Source organism: Delphinus delphis, chromosome 8 (genome assembly GCF_949987515.2).
Source record: "Delphinus delphis chromosome 8, mDelDel1.2, whole genome shotgun sequence".
NCBI classification, from domain to species: Eukaryota; Metazoa; Chordata; class Mammalia; order Artiodactyla; family Delphinidae; genus Delphinus; species Delphinus delphis.
Window position 1 is genome coordinate 108190964 of NC_082690.1, and position 18184 is coordinate 108209147.

The 18184-nt window shown below is 47.3% G+C and overlaps 1 protein-coding gene across 3 annotated transcripts in view; it reads left to right on the forward strand.

The window, feature by feature from the left end:
• Window positions 1-6569: 6569 nt before the first annotated feature.
• NAP1L4 (nucleosome assembly protein 1 like 4) overlaps window positions 6570-18184 on the forward strand; it is a 63591-nt gene continuing 51976 nt past the window's right edge. The window contains exon 1 of one of the 3 annotated variants that reach the window (XM_060019487.1): window positions 6570-6650. The gene's annotated coding sequence lies outside the window, so the exon portion shown is untranslated. Of the gene's footprint in view, window positions 6674-6822; window positions 7153-18184 lie in introns of those variants that run through there. The other 2 variants (XM_060019486.1, XM_060019488.1) reach the window with 2 other exon arrangements.

Consider the following 18184-nt stretch of genomic DNA (forward strand, 5'->3'; position numbering starts at 1 on the left):
AAGATGAGATCCCACTGGAGTAGGGTGGGCTCTAACTCCAATATGAACGGTATCTTTGAAAGAAGAGGAGACAGCCACGGGGACAGGCCACGTGAGGACAGAGGCAGAGGCTGGAGGGACATGGCCACAAGCCCGGGGAACACCTGGAGCCCCCAGAATCTGGAAGAGGCAGGAGAGATCCTCCTCTATAGCCTCCGGGGGTGGGAGCGGGGCCTACCTACAACTCGATTTCAGACACGACTCTCCAGAACTGGGAGAGAACACATTTCTGTTGTTCAAGCTGTGTGGTTTAGCGTACTTCGTTGTGACGGCCCCAGGAAACCAACAGGACCTCCACCCTTGTACCTTCAGCCTCTTGAACAGACAAACATGTTTAATATGACTTAATGCCTCATTTAAACAAATCCACTTGTGATTATAATGGGGGGGGGTGGCAGGAAAATATAGTCAGACTGCAGGCAGGCGAGGACTGTTGCCTGATTTCAAAACAGATACGAATAGAACGTGGTGCAGGTTCCCAGGAGCCGCTCCGCACGAGGCCAGCTGCAGGGGACTCCTATTCCCGTTTCCATTGGGGAATCTGGTAATCAAGGCCTGAGAACCGAGAAGACGTCAGACCCAGGGAGGGGGCTTGCGATGGCAATGCTGGCGTCACTCTGAGCCTGGCACCCGCCCATCATGCCCACGGGCAGATGAAGACGTGGCGTGCAGCCTGGCCCAGGCATCACCTTGGGGGCACCTGCCCAGGCTCACCTCCTGATGGGGCTCCCACGTGCTATCGTTAGGGCCGTGAGCCACCCTGAGCTATTTGCAGGTCCTGGAATGCGCTATGCTCCCCTCCTGGCCTCTCCTGCTGGTTCTCAGGTGTCAGCTGGGACACCACTTCCTCCTGGAAGCCTCCCTGATACACTCCTTCTAGTGGTGGGGATGGGGCAGGAGGTGGGGATCAACATGCTCCCCGTCAAGTGCCCGTGGTCAAGAAAGCTGGCAGTGGTGCCCTGATGGTAATAAGCACGGGGGTGGCAGCGGCAGGATGTTCAAGGAAGGCCCCTCAGAGGAGGTGACTGGACCCAAATGATGGCAGGAGCCCACAAAGGGACATGTGCACAGAGAGGAGTTTTAGATCATTCACAACCTCCCAAAAGGGGCCTTTCTCCAGACCCGTAAGAGCCCTGAAGGGGACAGGCCGGGGGGCGTGGACGACCACAGGTGTGGACAGGTGGACTCCACCATCCCAGGTCCGGCCTGCTTTCTCCAGGTGGCGTCTGGGCCACAAGCAGACCCAGGAGTCAGCCCTTCTGGCCCCTCAAAGGGCGGCTCCGAGTGGCCCCGTACTCAGTGTGCAGGCCCCACTGAGCACCAGGGCCTGGGGCTGCCAGGGACCAGATATCACCTGGGGCAGGATGCAGGCTGAGCCCTTGGAGGAGAGGTAAGCCTTGGGGAGCAGGAACTGAAGGGCAGGTTACCCACTCCCCGCCCTGCCCCTGTGTCCTCAGGTGCTGAGTCCCCTGCCCGTGCCAGGCGGCTGGGGTCATCAGAACAGACACCTGCACCAAGGCGACTGCTCACCAGCGCTGTTCCAAGTCTCCCCCAGCCCCATGAAGCAGGTGCTGTTAAGTGTTCCCATTATACAGATGGGGGAACTGAGGCACAGGCTCTCAGCCAGGCCTGCCGGCTGGAATCGGGTAGAACAAGGATTTGGCCCTGGGGGGTTGGACCCAGGAACACCTGCCCCTCTCCCCCTGCTCTCTGCTGCATGGCCTACTGGCCAGGACCACTGCCGGGGCACCGCCTTAGTGCGACGTGGACTGAATGGCAGCCTCCAAATTACAGGTTCAACTCCAATTCCTGGAACCTGGGCATGTGACATTCAGATATTGGGGTTTTGCAAATGTAATCAAGTTAAGATGAGGCCATTAGGTGGGCCCTAGGACAGTGACTGGAGTGTCCTTTTAAGAAGAGGACACAAGAGGGCTTCCCTGGCTGTCCAGTGGTTTAGACTCCATGCTTCCACTGCAGGGGGCATGGGTTCAATCTCTGGTTGGGGAATGAGGTAAGAAGAGGTGGTAGTGGCTCTGAGAATAAGAATATGCAACTATGTAATTTTTCATTGAGCAAAATGTTTTTATATACATTCCCTGCATTGAACTGTATAACCTAGCATCACAGAATGTTAGCACTAAAAGGTACCCAAAAGATCACTTATCTCCTCTAGCAGATAAGGAAATTAATATCCAAGAAGGTAAATGTCTTTCTCAAGATCATAAATCCAGGACAGGATGAATCTGTAGATGGTTAATGATTTACAAGGGACAGTGGTCCCAATGTCAGCAGGGAGGGTGAAAGTTACCCTTGACAAGACTTTAAATCACTCCTAACATACAATGTAGCGACAAAGCATTAGCAAGTGAGTCCACCAGAACATTTTCCTCTAATAAGGAAACACATCGCTTTTTTTCCCATTGAATCCCAGATGAATCATTTGGCTTGGTTTTATGGGGCTAAGTTGCATGGGAAAAAAAATAAAATAAATTTAAAAAGACATTATAAGAAATACCTGGGGTGGGGGGCTTCCCTGGTGGCGCAGTGGTTGAGAGTCCACCTGCCGATGCAGGGGACACGGGTTCGTGCCCCGGTCCGGGAAGATCCCACATGCCGCAGAGCGTCTGGGCCCGTGAGCCATGGCCGCTGACCCTGCGCGTCCGGAGCCTGTGCTCCGCAACGGGAGAGGCCACAACAGTAACAGGCCCGCGTACTGCAAAAAAAAAAAAAAAAAAAAAAGAAATACCTGGGGAGTAAGATCAACTTAGGAAGTCGCCTTGTTATGTTCTTTGGGTGAAAAAGTGACTTGAATAGCCCATCTGTCTTTTATACTTCTACTTGTCCCCTAATTGTGTGCTCTTTTTTTTTTTTAATTTGCTTTCCTGAGTGTATGGAGAGGAATTTATATGCTACATTTTTAAAGAATGAAACCTTACTGAATAAGTGACTTAGAAGGTTTAAATGTTTGGGTTTCAGACGGCTGCGATTTCCACTCTAATGTATTAATATCACATACGGGTTGCATGGTCCTGGTTGCGCTTGATAATTTTTGTTATTGTCCTGCTATAGTTTATTCTGCTGATCATGTTATCAGTAAGTCTTAACCTTAACCGGAAGCAGCCACCAGCAAAACCAGTATCAACATAAGCTCCACACCCTAGGCTCTGTGTCTTGGGATCTCTGCAAGAGTAACCACAAAGAAGGAACTATTCATCAAACCTAAAATTTGGATGATCATTGACACTTAACTGTACACCGAGAGTATTGTATTTGTTCCAAGGTAGCTCAAAACTCTTTGGAAGTGCACTATAGGAAGTGGGAAAAACGAGTAATCCCATTTTAACAAGAATGTATACAGATGTGAAATAGGAAAATAAGGGTTCCGGAAAATTGTTATGGTCCTAGCCTCATGTAGTTTATATTTATTTAATTTTTTTGGCCATGCTGTGAGGCATGTGGGATCTTAGTTCCCCAACCAGGGATCGAACCTGTGCCCCCTGCAGAGGAAGTGCAGAGTCTTAACAACTGGACTGCCAGGGAAGTCCCTCGTGTAGTTCAAAATTAAAGTCTGTGCATACAGAAAATATCTGCAAGGTAATTATTAGAATAACGGCAAGAAAAGTCAGGGAATCCTTTAGATTCAGAGTCATGACTTACTTTTCAAATGGAATAGACTCAGCTAGTGGCAGTTTTGCTTCTAGAGTAACGTGGCCTCGAGAAAGCCACTTCACCTGCTTCTATGGATTCATCTGTTACCTCCTATAGACTCCATGCCACATTCATACATCTCATCTTCCCTTCATTATTTCAGTGGTGACAGTGGCAATTTAGGTTCACATCTTAGCACCTAAAACCCTTTGGACTAAAAAGTCCTAAATAAAAACAGTCGTTAAAAAACAAGTTTCATGTAAAATTACCCAGCGTCTCAAAAGTCAATGAAAAGTTACCCAGGGACCCTAAGGCAGAAGTAGTATTTGAATCTTTAAACACAAATGCAGTGAAGCGTGTCAGTAACTAGTAAGTTGCCTCGTTTGTCATGCTTTCCATTTTTGGATTTCATATATCAAAACAAACTCCTTCGCTTAGCTTGTGAGCATAGTAATTAGGCAGTGTTTCAGATAATTCATTTTTGGAGCACAGAACTAATTAACAACTAACCCTGTTATAACAGGCTAAAATGAGAGTAATGTTTTCCTAATACATAATTGTATTTCTGAACTTGAGTAGGGATATTTTGAGCTGTTTGGTCACATGTTAAATATTTTGCGCTTTTTAAAAGATTCCTGATAATACTTCTCAATTCTTTCCCATGAGCCCTGAATGTAATTCTGATCTTATAATATTTTTCAAAATGATCTACGGGGAATTCCCTGGTGGTGCAGTGGTTGAGAATCCACCTGACAATGCAGAGGACACGGGTTCGATCTCTGGGCCGGGAAGGTCCCACACGTCGCGGAGCAACTAAGCCCGCGAGCCACAACTGCTGAGACTGCGCTCTAGAGCCCATGCTCCGCAACAGGAGAAGCCACCGCAATGAGAAGCCCGCGCACCGCAATGAAGAGTAGCCCCCGCTCGCCGCAACTAGAGAAAGCCCGCCCGCGGCAATGAAGGCCCAACGCAGCCAATAATTTAAAAAGTATATATAAAATGATCTTCGTCTCCCTTTATTGGAAAATGTCACTTCATCAATCCTTTAGCAATTAAACTCCTGCTGTGGCTTGACCAGCGTGTGTGGGGGGAGGACCCATAGAGACACAGAGAAGGCCATGTGATGCAGCCACAAGCCCAAGACGGCCCAGAGCTCCCAGAAGCTGGAAGAGGCAGGAAGGACCCTCCCCTGGAGACTCTGAAGGGAGCCCAGCCCTGTAACGCCTTGATTTCTGCCTTCCTGCCTCTAGAGCGGTGAGAGAACACAATGCTGTTGTACTTTCTAAGCCCCACGGCTTGTGTCCCTTTGTTGTGGCAGCCACAGGAAATTAAAACAGCATTCTCAGTCCTGTTGCAGAAAGGCTGTGGACAATGTCGCCCACCTTCCCACCAACTCACTGAAGTGACCCAGGGAGAGGCCACTACTCCACTACAGCCGTTCCACCAAGGGCCAGGCCCAGTGGCCAGCACACAGGCTGCTCCCCCAACTGGCGCCGGCGTGCTGCACCACCTGCTCCAACCCCGGAACAGACAGGCAGGGCCAGATACAGTGGCCTCGTGGATATGCGCCTTTAGTAAACAGGAGGAGGACAGACCTCCAAACTTGAAAATGCTGGTGCTCTTTTCTTTCGTAGTTTATTGCCTCCTCCCCCAGCTCGGCCCCATCCTCAGCAAAAACAAAACAAGGTCACTACAGAAAAGTCAGAAAATCCAAGTAAGGCAAGCAGGGACCCCACACACGCCCTCTCAGTACAGATGCGGGGCAGAGGCTGGTCCCCGCCGTGTGGGTCCCACCTGGGCACCTGCTGGGCACCCTGCGGCTGGTTAACTGACGTTACGTCCTTAACAGCCCCATCCAACAAGAGCCTCTGGATGCTTTCAAACTCCTCCCCCCCGCCCCCTTCAAACTTGATGAAAGTTAGAACGGGTTTCAGAAGCGACCCCGCTCAAAGAAAGGAAAGTTTCTGAAGAAACGGACAAAAATAATCAAAGACCCCTCAACGGAAGATAGCGCCCAGAAACACACTCTCAGAAGCCCGGGCCTGGCGGATGTGGGTTTCCACCGAACTGTCGTCTTACTCAAGCGGTTTTCAGATTAACGCTTTTCCAGGAACTGTAACGTGGGGAGGCCGGGGTCAGTACCCCGGCCCCAGCCGCCCGGCCCTTTCTTCTGTCCGGTGGGTCTGTTAGGCCCGAGCCGGGCTGAGACGCTGGGGACGCGGGCCTGGGCGCTGCCCCGGGAGAGCCCGTGAGTGCGCGGCATGGGGTGGGGGAGGAAGAGGGGACCCCACGCGCCAAGACCAGCAGGCAGCACGAGCCCGGGGATTTGAGGGGGGAAGCCCAGGCCATGGGGTCGCGGAGGTCGGCGGGGTCAGCGCGCGCGTCCCTGGGGCTGGAACTCAACTGGGGTGGGGGGGAGGCAGGGGTCGCGGGAGGTGGGTGGGCCCCGAGACAGCGCCCAGTCCCACGGGGGGCTGGGGAAGGGGGGTGCACAGGCCGGCGGGTGGACTGCGCCCGAGCGGGGGTGATCGGTCGGGGTGGGCTGTTGGGATGGGGAATGGGCTGCGCAGACCGGGATGAGCGTGGGGCCGGAAAAGGGGTGCGCCCGAAGAGAACACGCCCCCCACACGTGACCTCCGCGCGCCTCCGGTCCTTAAAGGGGCGGAAGGAACGCGGGCGCGCGCCACGCTGACGTCACACATCCCTATTTGCATCCGGCCCGCGGGTCTCAGCCCCGCTCAGCGCGGCGTCTCCTGGGCGGCCTCCGATTGGCCGTCACCGGCGGCGCCGAAGCGTAGTTGACTTGCGCCGCGCCCTCCCAATCGTAGCCCGCTTTGCTCGAGGAGGGCGGGGCCAGGAGACTCAGCCAATGGGAGGCGGCGTTGTTGGCGGCCACGGCGGCGCACTCCCGGAGCGAGCGAAACCCAGACGGCCGCCGCCACTGCCGCAGGAGGCGTGAGGTGCGGACGCGAGGCTCGGCCGGGTAACGGTGGTAGTGGCGGCCGGCGGGGCGGGGACCGGGGGCGGGGACCGGGGCCGGGGCGGTGGGAGCCGCGGAGGAGGCCCGGGGCCGCTATCTCGGGAGGCCGGGGCGGCAGGGGCGGGGCCGGGCCCGGAGCGCCCGGAGCGGCGGTGGGGAGCGGGCGGGCGGGAGCGGGCGACGCGGATGCGACCGGGGCACGCGGGGAGCCGGGCGGGGCCCGGCGGCGGCGGCGGCGGCGGCAGGTGTCGCGCCCCGCCCCTCCCGCGGCGGCCTGAAGGTCAGGAGAGCTTTGTTCCCGCGCGGCTCCCGCCCGCCGGCCCCGCGGCGTCCCCGGGAAGGTTAAGGCCACGGGTCGAGCCGCGAGGACCCGGGCGAACGCGGAGCCGCCCAGGGACCTTTTGTTTTCGGAACCGGAGCCTTCCCAGGGCTGAGTGACCGTTAGCCGCGGCTGCAGCGGGCTCCGGTCCCGCGTCCGACGGGTGGGTGAGGCTGCCGCGTGTGCCGGCGCGACACCAGGACCTTACACGGTCCTGGGTGTTGTCGGGGACGGGCGGCGACGTGCGCTCGCAGCCGTTAACGGACGCGCCGGGAGCCGGACGGGCCCGGCGTGCCCGGCAGGGTGGCCGCCGAGTCTGCGCTACTTTACTGCTTAACGTCATCCTGCGGACGGGGAAGTGGGGCCGTCCGAGAAGTCCGTGAGCGTCACGGATGGGACGTTGCCTTGCGCGTCTTAGTCCGGAGGTGGTGACAGCAGTCACATCGGTGTGTTTGTACCTGATTGCCGGGCCACTCCCCCGCCCCCGCCCGCCCCCTCGATCCTGTGTTTTCCGAATGCTTTCTGTTAATGATCAGACTTCCCGCCGTCCGCAGTTATCCCCGGTCTATATAAGCCGAGTCCTGCAAGAAGCCTTTGGGCCCCGAAGAAGGCTGTGTCGGGTTCCTGGCGGGGATGCTCCTGCACTCACCTGCCAGCAGGGCTTTGGTTCACATGTCCCCTCTGTTTTACTTGCGTGTCGCTGTAAAGTATAAAAATAGGCTTGTGAAAATTCTCAGAGTGAGTTGTTGAACTTAAAAGTTGTCTTTTCAAAAATTACTGCCTTCCTGTAGAAGTAACTGTATCTCTAAGTGATTAATAGCTGTCCTGCACACCAGGGACTCCGATAATCTCTGCCTGCGTTGACTCATTTCATAATAGTCTAATAACTTATGCGATAAGCACTGTTGTTTTCCCGTTTAACCACTCAGGAAGCTTGCGGCCCTGGAAGATTAATCCATAACTTGGATTAAAATACAGGCAGTTTTAATTTTGCCCAGCTTTACTGTTTCTGTAGAAGAGATGAGAAGTTTTAATAAATTGTTTTTGTTATTGCGCTGAGCCTCACTGAAGTCTAGTTTTTGAGCATCACTGATGCTGGTTGATCATTTCCAGCTCAGAATTCTGTGATTCCACAGAATGCTAAATGCTTCCCATAGTAGAATCTGGAAATGATTTCAGACGGTGATTAACAATAGCTAGAGGGATAAATGATATGCAAATGTAAAATGAACTTCCGAGAAAGAAAGGTGGTGATAGAGTAGGGATATATTTAAAAGGTTAAATGAGTGACTAAAGTAGAGGGAGATGGCTTAAAAATTAGCGTTATCTATTAGTGGTTAACTTGTTAAGAGTTGACAGGAAAAAGAAACCCCAGAAAATGAATTTTCTCAATTTATTAGCTGCCTTTTTTTTTTTGTTTTGTGACAAGGAAAGTTTTTTCTTTCATGTTTTGAAGGTAAAGTATTCTATTCTGAGATTTGGAAGGATTGAAGGTAAGACTCTTGGTCAATAAAAATACCATTACAAAACTTAATTTCTTATAGAATTATAGTGACAAAGGGGATTCGTTTTATAGATAAAATAGGTATAGGAATTGTGACCATTTCAAGTTTACTTAGGAACACTTTCACTAGACGTTTGAGGCCTCTTCTCGTGGTAGAGTAATTATTCTCAAAATAATTATAATTATATAAATAATTTCAACGCTGTAGTGCTGTCTTAAATACCTGTTATTACACATACATTTACAGTCTTTTTTTTCCCTGGTTGACCCGTGTTACTAATTCAGAATGTCTGCGGTTATTTGTGCCTCTGTATTATAAAATAACATCTAAATGCTTTTGTGACTTTTGCATTACTTTTGAAAATACTATAGAGAATAGAGATTGGAGAAATTGATTGAATTCTTTGCAGTAGCTGATTTTATCACTTGGTTTGATAATCTCAGTAAACTGAATTCCGGAAAGGATACATGTGCTTTAGGGTTGTGTCCTCTAAAAGTTTACAGACATTGTAGCTTTGTGAATTGACCATTTAGATTATCAGACCCTTCTATGATATTCTGAGTTGAGAGATTTTAATCTGTATGAGACAGTTCAAAATTTTTTAGAAATTGAGTGCTTCGAGTTGGGATGTGTTCATCAGTACGTGACAGTCTGAATTCATACTTGAATCTTTAGTTAAAATGTTGCCGTTAACCTGTCAGGATTTTTACCAAGCTCTTGATATTGAGAGCATATTAATTCCCTGTATCTGCAGTTGTCTGACCAGCTAGGGTTCAGAGTGAAATCTTTTCCTTCTTTCTTTGAGCAGTTGATAGTCTTCTAGCATCAGGAGGAGGTGACCTCAAATGAAAATGCGTGCGTGGGGTTACGAATTACTTACTTTCAGAGCGGCTTTTCTTTTCTTGTTCATTGTCCACAGTTTTAAAATGGTTTAAAACTGTTCTGAGAAGCTCATGTTGTACTTCCAAAAGTTTTATTGGAGAACCCAGGGGGGTTTTTTGGTTTGTTTTTTGTGGGATTTTTTTTTTGTGGTTTTTTTTTTTTTTTTTTTTTTTTGATAAATAGTATCTGTAGGCCGAGGGTGGTTTAAATTCCCAAAGCCCTAAGGGCCACCAACCAGTATGAAACAGGGAAGAACCATTACTGCTCAGAACCAGTGTTCCCAGTGATGGCATTTTGAATATCAAGGCAGCATTGAGGAGCGTGTTGGGAGGTTGGTCTGGGATTGCTGTCTAAGGAGTGCTGTTTTGTTTTCTAGAGGTAAAGGTGTTTAGGCATCCAAAGTAAAAGGTTCATATTACTTAGTTTGACTAGTCTGCCACTGGGATGGTTTCAGAAGTAGAAGGTAGCTGGTGCGGAATTATTGCAGGAAATTGCTCTCCTCCAGCCTTAGCTTAATTTACACAATTTCTCCTAGTTCAGTGAATACTTGCCTTCCTAAACTGCAATTGTGAGATTTTTCCTTGAGCACAACCCTTATTAATGGGTAGTGAAGAATTTTACGTGTGACTGTTACTGAATTTTCAAAACAGACGACGTAGGTTTGTTTTTGTTTGACAGCCGTTGGTTTTCTGCCCTGCCCTCTTCAGAGAAAGCAGGGCTGCTTTACACTGTTTGCCATTGAATTTTAAATTTCATGAGTGTTTAGTAACAGGAGAGGCAGTGTATTTCTGTAGTAAGAAAACTACAAAAGATCACTTAATGAACTTTACCTTTTGATATTGGCCCCTCACTGTGTAGCCTTGAAAATTTCCTCTTAAAAGTATACTGTCAGCTGTTATTAAAGGTGCTTCCATTCTGGGTCTGTGGGACTTTTTTTTTTTTTTTTTTTTTTAGTGTATGTACTGTGCATTTTATTATTATCCCAAAAAGCCTGTTCAAAAACAAGAGAAGATGATTTCTGTGTAATAGTTGTGTGGTGTGGTAGAAAGATGGACTATACAATTTAAATACATGCAAAGGGTGTAAGTATTGTAATTTAAAACGTTACTTGTTTACCCAGTTATCCAAAGTAGCTTTCAGTGCTTGGCATCTGTTCATCCACGAATGCCATCTCTCTGCTAGGCACAGTTCTAGGTGCTGGGGTATTTTATTGCACTGAACAAAACAGACAAAAGATCTTGCCCTCAAGTATTTCCACAGTGGGAGACAAACAAGTTAGACAGTGGTAGGTGCTTTTGAAAACAAAAGTAGAGAGAAGGAATAGGGATTTGGGTTTTAAATAGGGTGGAGAGGGTAAAGCCTTACTGACAAGGTGACAAGACCTTGGATTAAGAAAAACCTTCAAATATTTGACTCATTCAGTCATATACTAACGAATTGCGGACAATAGAGTGGAGGAGGAAATTGGAGCTATAACGATGAAGAACCAGTGTGCCTTGAGTAAAAATAGACTGTTTTGGTTAAAGAAGGGAAACTTTTTTACTTTCTTCCTGAAAACTGAGGGCTTGGTCTCTAGCAAGCTTCTGAAAAAACAGTCCACCGTTGTCTCCTGGCCATTCGATCTTCTAAGCAGATGTGACTTCCTGTGTGTCTTCCGAACCTTCTTAGGAGCGGCTAAGGTGTGCCTAGGGTCCCTGACACCACCATGCTGTATACAGGTGACACACGAGCAGATCATCACTCAGCAGCGGTGAGCGAATGGGTGAAGCAGATTGCTTGGCCACTGTCTCCTGCCTAGTCCTGTGCTGGGCCCAGGGACTGCTGCGTTGAGCAAGTAGATAGATCTCTGCCTTCATGGAACTTACTCTTCAGTGGGAGGCCAGAGATGGATCATTCATCCATTCTTTTTTCAAAAACATGACAATAAAAAGTTTCAAACATATGTAGAAGTAGTGATTCCCCCATATGTACCTAACATTTAGCAGCAATAATTATTTGCCACTTTAGTTCGTCTGTAAACATGTAATATATGTGATTTTTAAAATAGATTTTTCGATCGTGGCAAAAGAAGAAGTGCATATGTATTAGATTATCAATCATTACACGTGATTGAAATCAGAACATAATTCTAAGACCACTGGTTTGAGTTTAGAATCTGAACACTTTTTTTTTTTTAACTTTTGAGAGATTACAAGTATATTGAAGGGTTTGTTGATTTACAAGGACATTTTCCATTATTTCAGCTATTTACATAAGTTATCTGGTTGTTTATTTTAGATGTTTTGACTTACCTGCTGGCATATTGAATCCAACGCAATTAACTCCCAGTACTAAGGAATGCAGTGACAGAGACTGGATAAAGAATCTCCTGATTAGGGCTTTGTGTAGTGGCCAGGTTTTGTGGGTAGAGACATTGGGATGTCCTGTGGGGATATCCTGATTCCTTCTTAGAGCAGATGAATGGCTTCTTTGTCCTTTCTGATGTGTCCTAAGCCAAAGTATGGTCTGGTACTCCTGGAGGATTTGGACCTGTACCCTGGGACTGATCAGACTCCACGATGGGATCGCCAGCCCTCAGACTTTTATGTGAACCAAGTGATTATGCTGTGGGGTTCATTTAACTGCCACCCTAATTTAATAAGTATTATAGACTATATTGAAATTCTAAAGTCTTAACAGAAACATGTTGATTACATTTAAATTAATTTTAATCATCTCATGGGAAGATATGGAGGACCTCTGACTTAAGACAGCTAATAAATGTATTAAAAGTTTTGGTTATGTGAAGGGCGACCATGTTCCCCAATTTACACCTTCTTTGTCTCTTGAGAGTGGCCCAATTTGAAATTATAGGATTACTCTCTAACTGTAGGCTAAATGTTTTCAGTTAAAAATTAAGAATTTAAAGTTATATTGGATAACTTGCTACAAAAATAAATTTTTTTCCCCTAGGAAAATTTTTTTGTTTGGGGTAAAAATAAATTAATCCATAAATCGGATTGTGAGGTAGCTTATATAAATAAAAGCAAAACATTCATTTGTGTAATCATGGAAATTTGCATGTCAATCCAGATTTAGAATTATAGGCTCAAAGTTTTTGACCCTGGAAGGGAAACTGAACAGCTGTATTCTTTTGAAGTTTTAGAATGTTCTTTTGCCTGGTATTCCTTTCATATGTCAACTTGATTGCCTTTTAGAAGTAAGAGACCCTTTTGATGAGGCTTGGGACTGTGGTTTCATAAAATTAGTATTAAACGCAGTATGCCACCATTTAAAACAAATGATGGTTATATTTCTCACACTTGCAAATTTGGTAATTCCTTACAATTTTCTATTTTAAGAAAGTTTTGTTTGATAGTGATTGCTAAACAAAAGCGAATAAGTTGTGGTGTGAAACTTGAGTAACTGAACTCCAGCTTGTTTGTGATATGTCACCACTCTACATTATTTTTTCTTAGATAAGGGTAGCAATGTTTAAACTAACGCGATTTGTTGGTTTCATATCAAGCAATAGATAGGATGATTTGTAAGCGGTTATAAAAGTGGAGAGAGACCTGGAGTAGATCGTGTACTGGGCACTTCCTGTGTTTAATTCCGTCTTCACAGCAGCCTCTCAGGTAGGTCCCTTCTAGTTTATGGATGTTGAAACCGAGGTTACACAGCTAGGAAATGATGGAGATGGGATTCAAACCCGGATCAAAACCATATTGTTTATAGTGTGTGTGCTTTGCTTTAAACATTGATTTCTGGGTTTGTGTTGTTGTTTTGACCTCAGAGTATTTTCTTTTCTATTGTTTAAACTCATTATTTTGTTTGTTTTTCTTTCCTTGATTTAACTCCTTTTGGGGGCGGAGAGAATGTTTTGTTGGGTTTAACTTAATTGCTTTGTCATCATGTCACCGAAAATAGGATCATTGTATCCATGGGATCTTTTAAATTGGAGTGGTGTCATTCTGTGGGAAAGTGAACGTCTTTGGCCTCTATTCTGCAATAGAGTGTTTATTCGTTCACCAGGTATTTATTATGTCAGAGGCTGTTTCGGTCCCAGAGACTACTACATAGTGAACAGGATAGAAGGAGTGGCTTCACACTCTACTTCTAGACAGTGGGTTTCTTGGGAATGCTGCTGAACTGCAGGATCCTGACCCTGACTGAGCTGTTGATTGTCATCTATTCCAACAACAGCAACAGTAATTTTGAATTGAGCTGGTGGAAGTGGTGGCAGGAAGTGCAGTGGTTGGTGGGGGTAGGGAAAGGTCAAGAGGGTCTGGATCTGAAATGTGAAAGGATTTTAATCTAAAATGGAACCAGAGGGTATGAACGGGTAGCTCTCATGCATGCATCCTCAGGAAAATGAAAGGTGAAGACTGTGAGACTGATTTCCCAAAATTGCCTGCTTTACAGAAGATTGAGACTTATGCTATAACCGGTGAGTGTCTTCCAAGAATCTCTCTCCATCTTCAAGTCAGTGAACTTGCTGCGTGGCTCCTAACTGGGTTTTCCCCTTTTGCACTCTTTGCCTGTAAAAGCAACCTGCCCTAAACCTTCAGGCTCACCTGTCACTCACTGCAGTTTAACGTGTCCCAAATTGCAGTTCTTCTGCTATTCCCGAATAAACTCGATTTCTGGTAACTTGAGCTTGCCTCAGTTTACCTCCTTTCTTTTAGGTTGCCATTACATGGTGTCAGAAGTGGGATCCAAAGGAGATACCCACCAAGGAGTGGCAACCCCCAGAGTTGAGCAAGGTACCCACACTTGAGCCCTTTGTGCTCTTCACTTTCACAAGTTGCCGTAACTTGGTTAGGCAAGTCTCCTCTTGGATCTCAAGCTCCCTCGTTTTGGTTGAGCTCTCTGGCTTTATTTGGGATCTGGATAGGGACAGACTGTCCTTCTGGCGAGTACTCTTTTGTTCTGAATCCAACAATGGGATACCAATCATCTAAATGTTTTAGAGGTGGCTCCCTTCGGGAACTCTGATGTGTTTTTGTTTGGCTGTTTTAAATATTTATTTATTTATTTATTTATTTATTTATTTACTTGGTTGCACTGGGTCTTAGTTGCGGCAGGTGGGCTCCTTATTTGTGGCATGTGAACTCTTAGTTGTGGCATGCATGTGGGATCTAGTTCCCTGAGCAGGGATCGAACCTGGGCCCCCTGCATTGGGAGCGTGGAGTTTTAAACACTGCACCACCAGGGGAGTCCCTCTGAGGTGTTTTTTAATTAATTAATTAATTTTAGGCTGCACTGGGTCTTCGTTGCTGCGCGCGGGCTTTCTCTAGTTGCGGTGAGCGGGGGCTACCCTTCACTGCAATGTGGTGGCTTCTCTTGTTACAGAGCACGGGCTCTAGGGCACGCGGGCTTCAGTAGAGGAGGCACGTGGGCTCAGTAGTTGGGGCTCGCAGGCTCTAGAGCGCAGGCTCAGTAGTTGTGGCACTTGGGCTTAGTTGCTCCACGGCATGTGGGATCTTCCCGGACCAGGGATCGAACCCGTGTCCCCTGTGTTGGCAGGTGGACTCTTAACCATTGCGCCACCAGGGAAGTCCCATCTGATGTGTTTTATTGATCTTTATATGATCTTTCCTCATAGACATTTTTGACTAAATGGACCAGTCTTACTAAGGATAACTTAGAACTTCAGTGGCCGTTACAAGAAACCCTTTATGTCCCCAAACTTGTTTTTCTCCGAACCAAGTTAGAAGACCATGGTTACCAGATTAAACCATCCACATAGGGTAGTTATTTTAATTGTTATCTGGAGGCTTCTAAATGGGTTCAGGATTATAAAATTGCCTCCTTACCAAATACTGTTTCCAAATTGAAGCAAATAAGCAGCTAAAGGTGGATTTTTAAAATGTCACTGGCCTCTTTCTTGGTGTGAGCTGAGGTCCCTCCTACCCTTACTGCTCCATCTCCTTTGCTGCCTCCTTATCCCTCCCCTCTCTCTGAACTTCCTTTCTTTCCTGTCACTGAACCCTCACCTGCCAAGCCCATTAAAACTTCCCTTTCAAAATTAGACCTGCTGAGCATCCCGCTAAACCATAGCAGACTCCCTGTACCCCAGGGGCAAAGGGCAAGCTTAGGACTGGGGACTACCCTGGTGGTCCAGTAGTTAGGACTCCACCTTCATGCAGAGGGGGCACGAGTTCTACCCCTGGTCGGCGAGCTAAGATCCTACATGCCTCATGGCCAGAAAACCAAAAAGCATAAGACAGGAGCAGTATTGTAGCAAATTCAGTAAGGACTTCAAAAATGGTCCACATCAAGGATATCTTTAAAAAAAAAAAAAAAGGGCTTGGGGTTATAAGGACTTCCCCAAGGTAACATGGACCCTCATAGATTTGGTGAGGAATTCAGTATCGTAACCCTGATTTACCAGCTTGGTCCCTCCAGTCTCTATCAAACAGTCCACATGCTTGTCTAAAATAAGTCAAGCCCAGCACTGGACTAAAACAACCAGTTGAGAAAACCCTGAACCATCTCTTAGGCTCCCTCCCCCAATTTAAATTTTGATTTATTTATTTTTATTTAATTAATTAATTAATTTTTGGCTGTGTTGGGTCTTCGTTGCTGTGAGCGGGGGCTGCTCTTCGTTGCGGTGTGCGGGCTTTTCATTGCGGTGGCTTCTCTTGTTGCAGAGCACGCCTCTAGGCGCGCGGCCTTCAGTAGTTGTGGCATGCGGGCTTCAGTAGTCGTGGCTCGCAGGCTCTGGAGCACAGGCTCAGTAGCTGTGGTGCACGGGCTTAGTTGCTCCACGGCATGTGGGATCTTCCCAGACCAGGGCTCGAACCTGTGTCCCCTGCATTGGCAGGCAGATTCCCAACCACTGCACCACCAGGGAAGTCCGATCTCTTAGGCTTAAACGAAACCAACCACCAGCCCTTTTATGTGATCAGGCTGGCAGTGCAGCCAGAAGCCTGCATGAAGCCATCCCTAGAGTCTTCCCCTAGTCCATGGACTGGAACAAGATTCAGGCATGCACCCAAAAGCCTGCTGTATCTGTCCATAACTGTTAGAGCAGGCTCCAGATTGTTTTCAAGGAAAATTTCAGGCTTCCCACAGATGCCGAATCCACCCAGGTGGCTTTTAATTCCACGTTTGTATATGATCTAACCAAGGACTCACCCTGTTAGTCAAAAGAACCTGTATAGAATGGGAAACAGTGTCTACCCTGATCTTGTCACTTTGGCCACTCAATTGGCTCGTACCCCAGAAGATGACACCAAAAGAAAGACAACTCCCGCAGATGGAGACTCAAAGCAAATCTGGCCGTTGGAAAAAGGATGGCTATAAATTGAAATCCAAACACTTGCAACCCTCCAAGAACCGACAGCCAAACCCACCCCAAGGATGTGACTCAGAGGACACACAGGGACTGTTCCCTGTCCGTCCATTAAATAGCCTGGGGAAGACTCTTCTCCAGATCAGAGACAAGTTCCTTATAGTATTAATTGGCACAGGGGCTGCTCTGTCAGCGCCCAGCCTAACTACAGCGAAACAGTTCCTTCCTCACAGTATTACATACGTTCCAATAGTGGGGACCTCACGCTGCAACATGTCCCTGTTTCCCAGCCCATACCTTTTTGTCTGGGGCCTTTGCAAAACAAACACCCATTTCTCCTCAGCAGTGTGGCTCCTATACATGTATTAGGATGAGATTTCCTGGAGAAATAGCATGCTGCCACTTTTTCCCTCAAAATCAACAGTTCAAATCAACACTTAGGAAGATTAAACCCTTTTTTGCCTTTATTACATTGCAAAGCTAAAAAGACCAAGCTTTGGACTTACCCACTATTAACCAGGTACCCCTCCCCCCCACTCTTTGGGCAGAATCCTCAACAGACATAGGCAGAATTCATAGTGCCTCTCCTATTAAGACATACAATACCCTATAAATAAAGAAGTCTTCCAGGACATAAGTTCTATCATAGAGGATGGTAAGGACGAAGGACTCTTTGTCCCTTGCACTAGTCTTTGTAATAGCCCTGTCTTACCTGTAAAAAACCCAGCAGCCAAGGAGGGAGATTTGTGCAGGACCTTTGGCAGTAAACAGCATTGTAATTCCTTGCCACCCTGTCACCTGTAATCCCCACGTGCTGTCAGTGTTCATCTCTACGGGAAGCAACTTTTTCACTGTGGTCGACTTAGGCAGTATGTTTTTTTAGTATTCCTGTTGGTAAAGAGTCAATATCTTTTTGCCTTTACCTGGGAAGGACAACAATATACCTGGACAGTCATGCGTCAGGGCTTTACTGAGGTTCCTCTTCTGACAGATTTTAAAGGCGACTTAAATGACGTAGAATTCTCTGGAGGCACCACCTTACTGTAACATGTAGATGATTTGCTTCTTTGCTCGCCCTCCCAAAATTTCCACAGAGACATTGTTCACCTGTTAAAGATCTTAGCCATTAAGGGATATAAGGCCTTGAAGGAAAGACTGCAATTTGTCCAAACTCATGTTTGATATCTAGGACATTTAATCTCAGAATGGAGACTACACCTAGATCCCGATAGGCTTCAAGGCATTTTAAACTCTCCAAACCCCCAAACCAAATGTCAGTTACAGAGTTTTCTTGGGCTAGCTGGTTATTGTTGCAACTGGGTTCCAAACTTCTCTTTAATGATTCTGCCCCCCATATGCTCCCTTTTGTTGTTGGCCGTGCCACATGGCACGTGGGATCTTAGTTCCCCGACCAGGGATTGAACTCGGGCCCCCTGCAGTGGGAGCCTGGAGTCTTAACCACTAGACCACTGGGGAAGTCACCCTATATGCCTTTCTAAAGAACAGCATACCTGACCTCATTTTTTGGG